Source organism: Corythoichthys intestinalis, chromosome 14, assembly GCF_030265065.1.
Source record: "Corythoichthys intestinalis isolate RoL2023-P3 chromosome 14, ASM3026506v1, whole genome shotgun sequence".
NCBI lineage: Eukaryota > Metazoa > Chordata > Actinopteri > Syngnathiformes > Syngnathidae > Corythoichthys > Corythoichthys intestinalis.
The window spans coordinates 6,886,794-6,901,282 of record NC_080408.1 but is presented as its reverse complement, the minus strand read 5'-3'; the positions used below and the strand labels follow the sequence as shown (position 1 = coordinate 6,901,282).

Below are 14,489 nucleotides of genomic sequence, written 5' to 3'. Positions count from 1 at the left end.
CCGCACATGCTACGTTAGTTGCAGGTAGCATCTGATGAGTCTAATAGAGATCAGATGTATGTTGAACTAGATGCACAATAACAGACTAGGCCGCATCTGGGCAGCGTTAGCAAACAGCCGCCATCTTAAAGCAGTAGAGCGCTAAGCGCTAATAAAGAGCGCTAAGCGCTAATATATAAGATTAATGTTATTGTCACTACTAGCTCACCTTACGTTAGCCCTGCGGAGGGCTAGGTTTCAATTAATTAAGACCACTTTCGATGCGTGGCTAACGTGTCTTACATACAGGCTTTAATAGCGTTGTGGAGTGATGAGGGTGTCAAATAAAAACTCAATAATGCTAACTATCAATTTTAGCTCAGTAGTCATTGCTGGATAAAACACCAAGTAGCACTAGTCCCTAATGTGCTCCAATACAGCCTGTATCATACATTTATTTTGAACAGTGCATAAACTCAAAATCCTATCAGGACTTACAGTTTAGACTTACTTAAAACTTAACTAGAACTTAAAAAAGGTTTGACACAAATAGAAATTCAATTGAAACACGTGGGAAAAAATCCTAACTTTTAAGTGATGTGTGGTATCAAGCATAAAGGCATTTTTAGGTGTATGTATATATATATATATATATATATATATATATATATATATATATATACACTTTTTTAAAATAAGATCTAAAGGTTTTTTGAGTGAAAGCAGTGAATTAGTCGTTTTTTTTAATTCTAGTTACATCTGAGATGCAATTGTTGGCTGTTTTCAACAATATACATAAAAAATGAAGACATTGATTGACTGAAAATGATAAAATGTCTTGTTTTCTCATGTATATCCATAATTGCTCTTCACCTAAAAATATATTTGTTTTATCCGATTACTCGATTAATCGATAGAATTTTCAGTCGATTACTCGATTACTAAAATATTCGATAGCTGCAGCCCTAATTTCAATAATCGGAATTTGGATATTTGTGAATCGTTCTCGAATCTTCCATGGCCGAATCGCGAATAATCTAAGAATCGGAAATTTTGCACACCTCTAGTTGATTCACAACATTAAATTAATTGAATGTAGTTTAAAGCTGCTGATACAGAATGGGGACTGGAGTTTTTTTATTTACTGTTATTTTTGTATATTTGTTTACTGTTATATGTTAACTTGATACTGAAATAGTAGTTTGGTTTAGCCTGAGAGGATTTTTGAACAATTTTGGAACTAATGTACAAAACATTTTTTAAAAAATTTTAAAAATAAAAAAAGAGGGGGGTGCATCTATAATCGTTTTATAATCGAATCGGAGCCTCTGAATCGTAATCGTAATCGAATCGTTGGGTGCCCAAAGATTCCCAGCTCTAGTAATAAACCAAAGAGTCTTTTTTCCCTCCTTAGCACCACTCCAACTAAAAGTGAAAGATAGTTTCTCAATAAAACCCAACCCATTGTGTCATTTCATTAAATCACGCTGTGTTCAATGCACTGTTTAATGCAATGCCGCACTAAGCGTCTGGACCTAAGATGGCAGAAGAATTTATGGATACTGGCTCATTAACTGGAAGGCATATAAGTGCTGAAAGACACAGCCATTTATTTATTTTTTTTAAAAAGGAAGCTTTCTCGCTGATGATGATTAGTTAAGCTACTAAAGAGTGGACGCCCTGTTTTTAAAAAAATGGTAGTCGAGTCATTTCTGTGCATTCAGATCCGCAAAGACACTTTGTTCTGCTGTATAAGACGCTGCTGCATCATTTCATGACACAATACATCCGGTGGTGAACATTTATGAACATTTTGAATAGAGTAGTAGATTCTCGCAGGGTTAGAATAAGGCAGACACCGTGCGTCATGGCGTGGTCATAGACGGGTGGTGGCTCCGAATGATCGCTGTCTGCTCTTCAGGTGTCTCTCTCTTTTGTGTGCGTGTGTGTGGGAGATATTTTTCTCCCTTAGGAAGAGCGGGGCGCTGCTGTAATGTCGATACAATGACAGATGGTCCGCACAAAGCCGGCGCGCATTGTTCAAGCTGAAAATATAATAGGCACCATTTATCAGCCGTTTCGCGCACTTTGACACTCGAAGGGAAACGCGAGAGGGAAAATTTATTAAAGTTAACACTGTTGGGGAAAACTTCAGAATGTCTTTTTGAACATGCACCACGCGTGGACGCGTAGTATAAAAGTTGCAGCGTGTTTTTTTAAATTATAATTTTTTTTTTTCTCGAATATTTAAAAAAAAAAATATTTATGATAAGATTTTTTTTTTCCTTTAAAATTTTCTGGTATGTTCTGTAAGGGGGGAAAAAATCCTACGCTCACGCGCTACATTCCATTACAAATTCAGCACAAACTAATTTTACAGATTCCACTCGAGTCACATACTCACGCCGTTGGTCCGAGAACAATCTCCCCAGCGTTCCACGAGTGACTCTTCTCGACTCTTCTCCGTCCGGGTGCAACTCCACACCGAATGAACGCCGGTGCCCGAAATCCTAGCATGACGTCTACTTCGGCGGCTAGAGAAAAAGGGGCGGCATCCAATTGGCTGGCGAGGATGTCGCTTGACAACATCCGCGCTTCTCATTGGTCGTTTAAGCTCAATAGGGCGGAGTTATCACTTGTATTATTCAGGAGAAAAGCGGGTGGGGAGAAAAAGAACACGGTGTTAGCATGCTCATATATGCAGACAATGGACTGTCTTTTATGTACGTTCACACATTTAACACTCGAATGGAAGCTCACAGTTGTTATTTAACGTGTTTTGTAAAAAAAAAAAAAATAATAATAATAATATACGGGAAAAAAAACTAAAATTAATAATAATAATAATTTTTAAATTCCATTTTTAAAATGTGCACAACTAACCCCTTGTCACATGTCTATAAATAAATCAAAACAGCCACATAAAAAACATTAAACGTGTATGTCTGTGAGGACACTTCAAGTGCAGAATTGAATAGAGGAGGAAATGGTGCATGGATAATTCTCTCTTCAGATCCTCTGGTGAGAGAAAAGCTCTGAGCTCTTTTTTTTCATGTTCTTCTCCCATCAGTGCTGAAGCTGTTTGTGTACGTGCAGTTCTAGACTAGTCCATTTAAGGTATTTTTCCCCCCGTTGGTGATGCTATGAATTAACAGCTCCGTCTCTCCGTATTTGAGGGGTGATTACAGTTCCGTCACCTTTAACCTTCAGGCCTCGTGAAGCAGCACAAAGTGTGAGGAGACGTCCCGTTTTCTGACGCGTAGTCATGGCGATGGAAGCCGTCTATCCAAACATAATTTTGACCCGGAGGAATGAGGTCATTTTCAGGGGAAAGTGTCTCAACAAAAGACCGTATCATTGGAGGACTATGTGGATTTGACAGACGATTTGCATAACGGGAGGGAAAGATGCGCTCAGATCTATTGCGACTAGACTTCTTTCCCCGGCAGTCTATTTTCAAACATCCAAGGGAGAGGAAAAGCCTTTCAAGCTGCTTTTCTCTCACTATTCTTAATTTAGACCCGGCCTCAATAAAAAATACAAAAGGAAAGTTGTGCGCAAAGTACATATTCGGTGGAATTTATGTGGGCCGTCAAATGATCGAATTCCAGGTTGTATCATGTTATCATTTGAGATGTCAGGTGGTGGATAGCACCTGCTTATCAGATTTAATAGTCAACAGAACTTCTGGGTAGCTCAGGATATCATTTGCAATTAGGCCTGTCGGGATAACAAATTTTAGTAGGCGATGTATTTTCTCATGAATTATTGCCGATATGCAAGATTATTGACCATTTTTTTAACCAATTCAACCACCAACTATAGACTTCAATATCAGTTGACGTGACAGCTCCTCCAGACCACGGCTTCCCGCAGGGGGCGGGGCCAGGCAGAGCGTCGTGAAACACAGTTTCACGCCAGATTTAGGTGGAAACAGGACGAAGGTTTTAGTGCATACAAGCAGGCAAGAGTGATTTAATCTTCTCTCCTAGTGTCTTTGACTTTTCTCACGTCATTCAACCAATGGAGTAGCGCATCGTAACGCACATTGTCTCAATGCTGAAATGGTGACAAAATCCGAACGGAGACAAAAAAAAAACGCAATGCACAAAAAACGTACAGATTTTGAACGAACGGTGTACAGTAAAAAATCAGTGCTCACTTGTACAAATTACGCCGAAAACCGTACAACTTGACAGGTATGCAAACGGTATGGAAAAATAAACAAATGAGGATCTAAGCACAACAAAAGAACAATTGATTAACTTACATAGCCAAAGTCCACTAGCTTAAACGCTAATAAATGCTAACTTTTTTTTTTTTACAATGCTCTTAACAAATGGTTCCAATACATATTCCCACAAAAAAAAGGCTAAATATATCTATAAACTAAATCACGAATGCATTAAACAAACATTTGCTCAAGCGAAAACTTAGCTTATGTTGGTCTTAACAGGGAGCAGCTGGATTCAGCCATGTGAAATGAATTATGTCGTTTTGACTCTTGCCATTAGAGGGCAGTGTATCTACCCAACTCAATAAAACTAAATGCAAACACTATTTGCAAAAACAAACCATGCCAACCCCAGTTTAATTAAACGAATACTTGAAGCAGCAAAATTTTATTCAAATGCTTTTTCTAATCAAATTACCCGAGTTAATCAATTATAGATAATCGTTGCAGCACTAAACATTTCAATCTAAAAAGGAGAAGGGCCAGATAGCCGGCAAGGCAATAGTGACATCGAAATTCAACCTAAATAAGTTGTGATTTATACAGAAAAATGCAAATTTAGCTTTTTTTGGGATGAAAATTCAGATGATTCTGCATACTTTCCTCAAGAACTGAGTGTCTGATGTGAAAATTGAGTGATTTATTAGCTGTTGAAAACTTAATACGAGCACTAAATAAAAAATAAAGAAATTGAAGTTGCTAATTCGGGCGAAAACGTATGATACATTAAATATTGCTATTGATCCATTAAAAGTATTCAAAGTAGTCCAGGCAAAATGTCCTGTTTTGAGCTGGCAGAATTAAATGATTCCTCAAGGCGCAGAAAATTCCTCGATCAATTTTTAAAATCGAGTTACTCTAATTATTCGAGTAATCTTTTCAGTTTTATAAAAAAAAAAAAAAAAAATTAAAGGGTGACCAAGGAGGTCCCTGATTTTTTTTCAGGGAGTTGGCAACCCTAGACTTGTACCAGACAACGTAAAACACACACCTGCTGATTTTACCCTTGTCACGTGTGGGGTTGCACACATAAAAAAAAAAAATGGTAAGATGTTAAAAATGAATCCGTCTGTACCCTGCTTAAACTGTAAAGGTCATGTTACATGGAAATTCGACATGCATTCGCGTAACTTCAAAGATGCATTACAAATAGAAAATGCCTCTCCACTGTAGAGGTAAAATGAAACCAACCAGCAATGTCATGTAGAATGTTAACATATACACATAAAACACTGGGTAATGACCAGCGACAAGCATATGGCTGCGAGCCAGCCGGCGGCAAACTGGCTCGTGGCTAGCTTATGAAGCTAACGTAGCAGCCTTCAACATCACTCAGTGCGCCTTGTCTAACATAGCACAAGAGATAGACTCAAACGTACAGCACGACTCACAGCACATTTAAATCAAACGTCCTTTCACCGTCCACTCCTATGGAGGAGAGAGCAAAAGAAAATGTAAGCTTTGTTACAAAAATAAAACCAGCGTTAAAACAGAACAGCTTTCAATTCGGCAGCTACTCTTCTGTAACTTTGTTTTACTGTTTTACTGTGAAATTTATCGCATAACCAACTTTTTTCCTGGTGTGGCAGAAATTTGTATACTTCCGCACAGGGGTGAAAGTGACTAGAATCTCTTGCTGGAACTCCCCGACATGAAAGTCCCCACGAAGCCAGAAATTATATTTATTTATTTGTTTTTGTTTTTTTTATGGGGGGGGGGGGGTATCAAACCCTTACACTACTGGAATGCAAAGAAAACTGTTTTAGCACAGTTATTTCTATAACACATACAAAAACTGAAAAAATTGTATTTTTTTCAATGATTTGCAAAATAAAACTTAACAAAAACAGCAATAACCCCAACCTCCATCTCCTAATTTTTATTTTCCCTCATTTCCTCACATACTAAATGCCAAATCTTAATTTTAACTACTTAAGAAAATAAGATGTATAACAAAATTGAAGTTAATGTAAACATTTACTTTTTTAAAAATAAACATACATTCAGAAAAATAAGTACAAATGACTTATATTACGCAGAGCAATATATTTTGAAGATTGCGCAAGCATTTTTAAATCATATGGAAATGAATAAGTAGACGAACATAAATGGACAAATATAAGTCCAAAGTGCACATTGACAGCTAAGATGTTCTGAACCTCCCCATCAGAGCAAATAAAACTAAATATGATAAATAAGCCTCTTCAACTATTTCGGTTGCTCTTAAAGATTTGATCAATTTTATGCTGCATTGCCCTTTTTTATCGCATCAATTCAACAACCTTTTTTTTGCTGTTCCAGAAAACATGCGCATTTGAACCAATCAGAGCTAACTATCTCCATAAGCGGATTTTAAGGGGTGGCCAAAAAGTGTCATTGCATGAAACTGACTTTCCTATATATATATAAAAGTTGTAAAGCAATAAAACTGCAACAAAAATGAATGAAATGAATAAAAAATATATTTTTATACTGGGTCAAAATTACTTTTCGAACAGATCATGTGACTAGCACCTTAGACGGTCATTCAAAACAATAAAAAAAAAACTTGACTCCAATCAAAAAAAAAAAAAAAAAAAATCCAATCAAGGAAAAATAGCTTTCACATGCATTTTTTTGAGTTTCAAATTTATCTTTGCGTTCACTTTTTTTTTTTTTTTTTTTTGATTGAAGCGACTTTTTTTTAATTGAAAAATATATAGTTTGATTGAAGCAATTTTTTTTTTGATTGAATAATAAAGACACAAATCTACCTCCATATGGCTCCGCCCAGCGGATGCAATTTTTGACTGGGGTAACTACATTAGCACGACACCGGCGGGCGTACTATATTCAATGGATGACGATCTTAGAGAAAAGTATTGCCTAAGCGTCCTGATTTAGAATTCCCCTCAAGTATGATGGGGGACAAAAAAACGCTCATTGTCAACTTATTATTATAAATATTCTTGTAAGTTAATTTTATTGCTGACACTGCGTTTCGGGGTCATCAACATGTTGTGCCCCCCCTGCCCCAAAAGTCAAATTCCACCTATGACTATCTCTGCTGATCACATGTCAGTATGTCAGCCAGTTGAACTGATAAATGAGTCCCGGTGTTTTGCTTTGCTGCGTGTATCCGCACATTGACGTGACTCATCATTGTCAGACTCAGATAACTGCAGCAGTTGGGGAAACCTCCATGCCGTCCGTGGAATAAAATAATAAATTTTGGTGGAAATGGATTACGCTACACAAGCACTTTATTATGCTTGCTGTTAACTCTTGTGTATGTAAATCTGATGTTGGTAGATTGTTTTCTTCTTGGAGATGAAATGCATGTGTGGCAGCTTCGCATTTTTTTTTTTTTACATACATACATACATAGCATTTTGACAGTTGCGGTCATATTTTCGGAATCAAAGAACCATGTACCGAAACAACATTCCGGCCCTGAATCTTATACCGGAACTGCGTTCCTGACCGTTCTGGACCACTTTCACCCCTGCTTCCGCATCTTACTGTGTAGCTGTTCTATTTTCCCTAGACAGCCTAAGGCTTGAGCAAAATAAACATTTCCTAATTTGAAAATATCAAATAAATACCCTTCAAAAAGTGTTGGTAATACTGCATTTGATAGTTTCCACTCCGTACACTTGTCTTAAGTTTCATACTAGTGAGTTTTTAATCTTTTTGTCGTAATGTTGGTCGTTGGTTTAACTCTACCGCCCCCTGGAGTGGAGGAGAACTAACCCGACATGGATTTTTTAATACAGCTGTACCTTGAGTTACTACGGAGCCACTAAAAAGGGACATCGACAGAAAAAAAAAAAAAAAAAGCAATTTGGTGAGACCAGATTGTTTCTAGTGTGCACGAGAAACAATCTGGTTAACCTTAGCATTATATAGCATTTAAGCTAGCAGGCTTTTGGTATGCAATTTAGCCAATTGTTGTAAACATTAGAATTGTATTGTGGTGACCCTACATCCTCTGTACATAATTCACCCATGGAACTAATGTTGGGGATGTTGTGTTCCAAAGGGGAACTCTTGGTCGCGCGACTTTCTGGCAGAGAGACACGAGTGGCTGAACACGACACATGAACTCAACGAGCAACGAAACTCACCAACATCATCCACGACAGTGATGATTTCACTGAAGTTACCGAGGCATTTTATGAACTTTAAACGCGATGGCGGACATTAGCTTTCTCAAGCTATCGATGTTTAACTCCCAGCCATTTTCACCGGAGCAAACCCCTTCGCTCCCGGCCGTTTTACTGGATTTTGACTGATTTCGCAAGGCCCACAGAAAATTCTGTTCTATTGCTATATAAACATGGAACCCACCAAAAGAAATATTAGACTCTCTTCTTTTAGCAGGAAAACAAAGTTAGTTCATATCTTTTTCCATTCTTTAGAAATCAGCATTAGAAAATAGCTTAGTTTGAGCAATTTTTCCATTTCTGATGAAAAAAACTTTTGTAAAAAGTAGAGATGTCCCAATCGATCGGCATCCCGATCGATCGGGTCCGATCACGTCATTTTCAAAGTATCGGAATCGGCAAAAAAATATCGGACATGCCTTTTTTAATATATATATTTTTTAATTAAATCGTTTTTCTAATTGTATTTAACGTTACAGACATAATATGTTACACTCATCCAGAGTCTTTAGTTTAGGCTTAAGGTAGGGTTATCAAATTCATCCCGTTAGCGGCGGTAATTATTATTATTTTTTAAATTTATCACGTTAAAATATTTAACGCAATTAACGCATGCGCTGCACGACCCACTCACGCGTTGTCGCGTTCAATCTGTAATGGCGCCGTTTTACCTATATATAGAGCTAAAAGGCAGTGTAAAATGAGTAGAGTGAATTTTGGCAGCCTTTGGAGCCTTTTTTTAATTGGCTAAAGCGTTACAATCCCTCTCCCTATGATTAGAAATATCATGGGAAGCAATGTGGGGAAAAAAGGTAGTAACTGATCTTTTTCTTAACACCCTATGTTATTTCCCAACGCAAAGAAGATATATCAATTGGTACCCCTAAGCACAGTCATGGTTGCACTTCCCATCATGCATTTGGGCAGAAAAGTTAAATGGCTACAGTATCATTTACTGAAAGCTCAACAAATACACGAGATGGCAATATTTAGTCACAATATACAAAGTCACATTTATCCTTTAAGAATTACAAGTCTTTCTATCCGTGGATCCCTCTCACAGAAAGAATGTTAATAATGTAAATGCCATCTTGAGGATTTATTGTCATAATAAACAAATACAGTACTTATGTACTGTATGTTGAATGTATATATTCGTCCGAGTTTTATTCATTTTTTTCTTAATACATTGCCAAAATGTATATGATCGGGAAAAATTATCGGGAATGATTGGAATTGAATCGGGAGCAAAAAAAAAAGCAATCGGGTCGGGAAATATCGGGATCGGCAGATACTCAAACTAAAACGATCGGGATCGGATCGGGAGCAAAAAAACATGATCGGAACAACCCTAGTAAAAAGCATACATTTCAAACATAACTTTGACTTTAACACAGCTATTTTTTGCTTTTGTGACATCCCAAACATCTGAATAATGTTTTCCTTCTACAAAATAACATTAACAACAAGAGAAATAGAGTTTTTGATAGCAAAGTAACAATTTATTTACACATAACTAAACTATTGAACTGAGAGATGACACTGTTGTGGCCGCGGCTGTATGGGCAGACGGGGTAAATTTTTCCCTCATCAAGATCGATTTTTTAAAAAAATCTTTCTTTTGTAGTGATCACTACCTCATAACAGAATTCACCTAGGGAACTTGTGTGGGGCATGTGCCTTGTGTTTTACATAGTTCTCCACATTTTTCTCACGCTTCTTACTTCTTCCAACTTCCGTTTCCTGACTATTTCTCATTTCATTCATTTCCTTTCATGGTCCGATATGAGTTCTTACCAAATTCGCTACTGCCCTCCAGTGGCCAGTTTTATTGCTTTAAATGGATTTTGAGCATTGTGCTTTGGAACAAAGTTGCATCAGAACCTAGAGATGTCTCTTGTGAAAAAAAACGTAAAAGACGTATAAATACATTTTGGGGACAATGAAACAATTAAAAATAGAACGTATTTATACGTTTTTGGTAGCAAATGAGTTTTCGCAGTTTTCCCTCAGTGATATTTCAGACAATACCATGTGCTTCTACCACGTGGTGGCTGCGCTCAGGTACTTGATGGCGGTCAAAGCTCAGCGCTTTGTGGTCTATCTGCCGAAGGAGGAGAAATATAGGACGCTCATGGCGCACCTTCTCAGGCTCTTTGAACCTTTGTGCGCATAAACGACTTCAAAGGCACCCGAGGTGCTCGTCACAAGAGCCCAACTGCCCGAGGTTTCTACAGCACTTCCGCCCGGTTCCTCGCTGTCGTACATCCGTCCCAGTGCCTGCGCAGCCACAGCTTGCTCTTACGCTGGTGCTTCCTGACGCCGACGTTCCCATCTTGACGCCAGCGTCACTCTCGCTTGCCTCAGCTCCGCATTTCTCGAAGACGACGCGCCCGTTCCTGGCCTTCCTGACGTCCTTTCCTGGCTCTTGTTGACGCCGCATCTTCTCTTGGTCTTCCCGATGACATCAATCCTGTGCCTGCGTCTCTGGCCACTGCTGACGTCACTCTAGCGTCCGCGCCTCCGAAGTCTCTGAGTTAACTACTCTGCCAGCGCCTGCGAACGCCGCCACTGCGTCGCTCCTTTTTCGACGCTTCTAGACGACCAAGATGTCCCTTCGACTCCGGTTTAGGCGCTTGCCTCGCTCCTGCTACGACCGGTTGGCTTGCTTTCTTCCGCCAGTCACCCTTGTCCCTGGCCATGGCTGGGCAACTCCGACCACCGCGCCTGTCGCCTTCGTCTCCAGACTCGAATGGGTGGCACTGCACGTTGTGCTTCTCGAACTCGTCCCTAGCCACGCATGCAGCCTCTCTGGTCGCCCTCTTCTCCAGCAACGCCTGCATGGTGCTACACGACACGCTCCCCGTCCCGGAGGTCCTCCCGATTGTCCTGTTCGGTCGTCCAACGCCTGGCATCCTGGATGTCCGCCTAATCATCCCATTCGGTCGTCTTTCACCTGGCCCTCCGGGCGTCCACGTGATCATTCCATTCAGTCAGGTTATGCCTGGCGTCCTGTCTGGGTGAATTCTGGGGGGGCCTGGGACATAGTTCACCAACGGAACTAATATGGAGAATGTTGTGTTACGGAGGGGAACTCTTTGTCACGCGGGTTTCTGGCAGAGAGAAAGGGAGACACGAGCGGCCGAACACGACACACGAACTCAACTCAACGAGCGACGAGACTCACTAACATCATCCGCTACAATACAGCATTTAAAGGGTATGACAACACCTGGGGAAATGCTAATATTCCATCATTTATCCATAAACGCTTGCCTTTTGGATTCATATCATGCCATTTCATGTAATTACACACATCGCAACACCAAGAAAATGATAGAAATTTGGATCGATTGTCAAGCTAAAATGACCCACCCACGAGATCCTGGAAATCTAGCATATTGTGTGCGTGACGTCACTACAAGGAAACAACCAGCTCAGTGGTTAGTACTGAATCGCGGCGATGATATCGGACAATTTTGTTTTGTAGTTGCAGCGACGAATCCGACGTAACGATCATTCTTCTAATGGTGACGAGGAGAGTTATGAACCTTTCTTTGGTGTTTTGGGTTATCAATTTGAGCCCAAACGAAAGCCAATGCAGCCTAATGAAAGGATCATTGAAAGGAGCAATCACACTGATGAAACACCGGCAACATCGTGTTGGAAACACCGAATGGTTTGTTTTGCATTTCTTTTTGTGAAGCTGATACACCGTGACCGCAAAATAATGTAATGTATAGAATAATTATCATTTATTGTGCTATCAACAGACACAAATATGAATGGGATTAGAGGATTTGTTCTATATATTTTACGAGTGATAATTTATACATGTGTCCAGTCCTATATCCAATGCGTGATATGTTTTTATTATAAAAGAGTACTCACTCTGGCCATTTCGAGCTTGGCTGCTCTGCTCCTTTGGTTAGCCTGGGGTGGTCTCATCAGAGCCAGTCGTCCTCTTTCTTGATATCTCGGGACATTTAGGTGGCTGCGCGTGTATGGTGGCTGCTTTCATCAGCAATTTCTTAGCAAAACCTGATTTAATTTGTCCATAGTTCGAATAGATTTCAGGTGTAAAATGCGCACCACACAAAACCGTGCCGGAGGCTGTGTCTGCAAAATTAGCCCTCTTTGCACGGACGAACTTTACTCATTGTCTGCGCAGTCCAGCTCTTTTTCTCGAGTTCGGGAACTCATGGGTACTACATTGCGACAAATGGCTTTTCGTAGACCACATAGCATGACAGGTTTGAACCATTTTAGCGATTTTTTGATAAAACACGAACGCAACTCTCTCGTCGATAAACAACGATTGCACCTGGCTCGACCTTTCGTTTCCTTGTTATGACGTCTCCGCCCCATTCGGCTGTTTCCGGAATACTTTCGTAAATGTTCGTCATTTTTTATCTATTTTCGATAATTGCTCATGAATGTGATTTTTTTTTTTTTTTGTTAACTTTATTAATATTTGTTATCTTGCCACATAACGGTTCTGTTGATATCTCACAGCCCCTTAGTGTTTTAATACCCTTTAAGCTATGCAAGTTACTGTAGCCAATTGCAACAATCATCTGATGTTAGGGTGGAGTGGAAAATTATTCGTGGGCCCCTATAGACGATTGTTCAGTGTGAGTGTGTGTTCGGGGTGCAAGTGGAGGTTTTTTGCGGACGCCTCCACACAAAGTCTAGGTGAAGTTACTTTTGATAAGTTCCATCACTTTCTACTGACGAGCTTATCGTGAATAGGGAGAGCTAAATGGATGAGCTACAGTCCCTGACAAAAGTCTTGTCGCTTATCCATTTTGTAGAAACAATTGCTTATAACCTGACTTTGAATTATTTAATTGGTTTCAGAAATGGCTCATATGAAAGCTAAGACCCTACCAAATGATGTTGAATGTACAAAAATACCAAGGCCCCACAGCCTGTCCAAAGGATGAACGCTGGAAAAGTGGCAAAAGGTTGATTTTTCAGATGAATCTTCCATTGAATTACACCACAGTCGCCACAAATATTGCAGGAGACCTACTGGAGTCCGCATGGATCCGAGATTCACTCAGAAAACAGTGAAGTTTGGTGGTGGCAAAATCATGCTCTGGGGTTACATCCAGTATGGGGGTGTGCGAGAGATCTGCAGGGTGGAAGGCAACATCAATAGTGTGAAATATCAACAAATCTTAGCTGCCTCTTACATTCCTAACTATAAAAAGGGACAAATTCTGCAGCAGGATGGTGTTCCATCGCATACTTCAATCTCTACCTCAAAGTTCCTCAAGGCAAAGAAGATCAAGATCCTCCAGGACTGGCCAGCCCAGACACGAGACATGAACATCATTGCGCATGTCTGGGGTAGGATGAAAGAGGAAGCATGGAAGACGAAACCCAAGAATGTTGATGAACTCTGGGAGGCATGCAAGACTGCTTTCTTTGATGTTCCTGATGACTTCATCAAAAAATTGTATGAATCCTTGCCGAAGCCCATGGAAGTCATACAAAATATTAAATTTGGATCTCACAGTACCACGACTTAATTCGCTTATGTTATGTAACATATTTTTGTGTTTGAAGTACATATTTTGTTCAATTTTCACACTACTTTCTGTAGGCGACAAAACTTTTGTCTTGCCAAAATTTGATCTTTATGTCTTCATTAAATGATAAATCTTTTTTCAGTGAAACAAATATATTTTTGTACATTCAACATCATTTGGGAGGGTCTTAGCTTTCATAATAGCCATTTCTGAAACCAATTGAATAATTAAAAGTCAGGTTATTAGCAATTGTTTCTACAAAATGGATAAGCGACAAGACTTTTGTCAGGGACTGTAATGTCTGCAGCTAGTGTGCCATACCGGTTCTTGCCATCACACCACATTGTTTGTTGGCATTACCATTGAAAACATCTTGCATGAAAATGAGAAATAAGCTGTACCCTCTGCAGAGGACTCGTCGCCTGCTACTTGTTCTTTTCCTGCAGGTTCGCCAATGTGAAGCAGTATTCCGGCAACCCGAAGGGGGAGGGCATTTTGTGCTAGTCCATATTTTGATCTAATTGCAGTACCATTTTTGGCAACCAATCCAACATATAACAAAACACTTCAATATATTTACAATTGTAGGCCATG

General features: G+C 39.5%; 1 long non-coding RNA gene across 2 annotated transcripts in view; it reads right to left on the bottom strand.

Moving 5' to 3' along the window:
- The window catches only part of LOC130929701 (uncharacterized), an 83,892-nt gene extending 81,399 nt beyond the window's left edge, over window positions 1-2,493 (bottom strand). Inside the window, exon 1 of one of the 2 annotated variants that reach the window (XR_009066942.1) lies at window positions 2,380-2,493. This is a non-coding gene — a long non-coding RNA (uncharacterized LOC130929701). The remainder of the gene's footprint in view (window positions 1-2,379) is intronic. The other variant, XR_009066943.1, reaches the window with a different exon arrangement.
- Window positions 2,494-14,489: the final 11,996 nt, after the last annotated feature.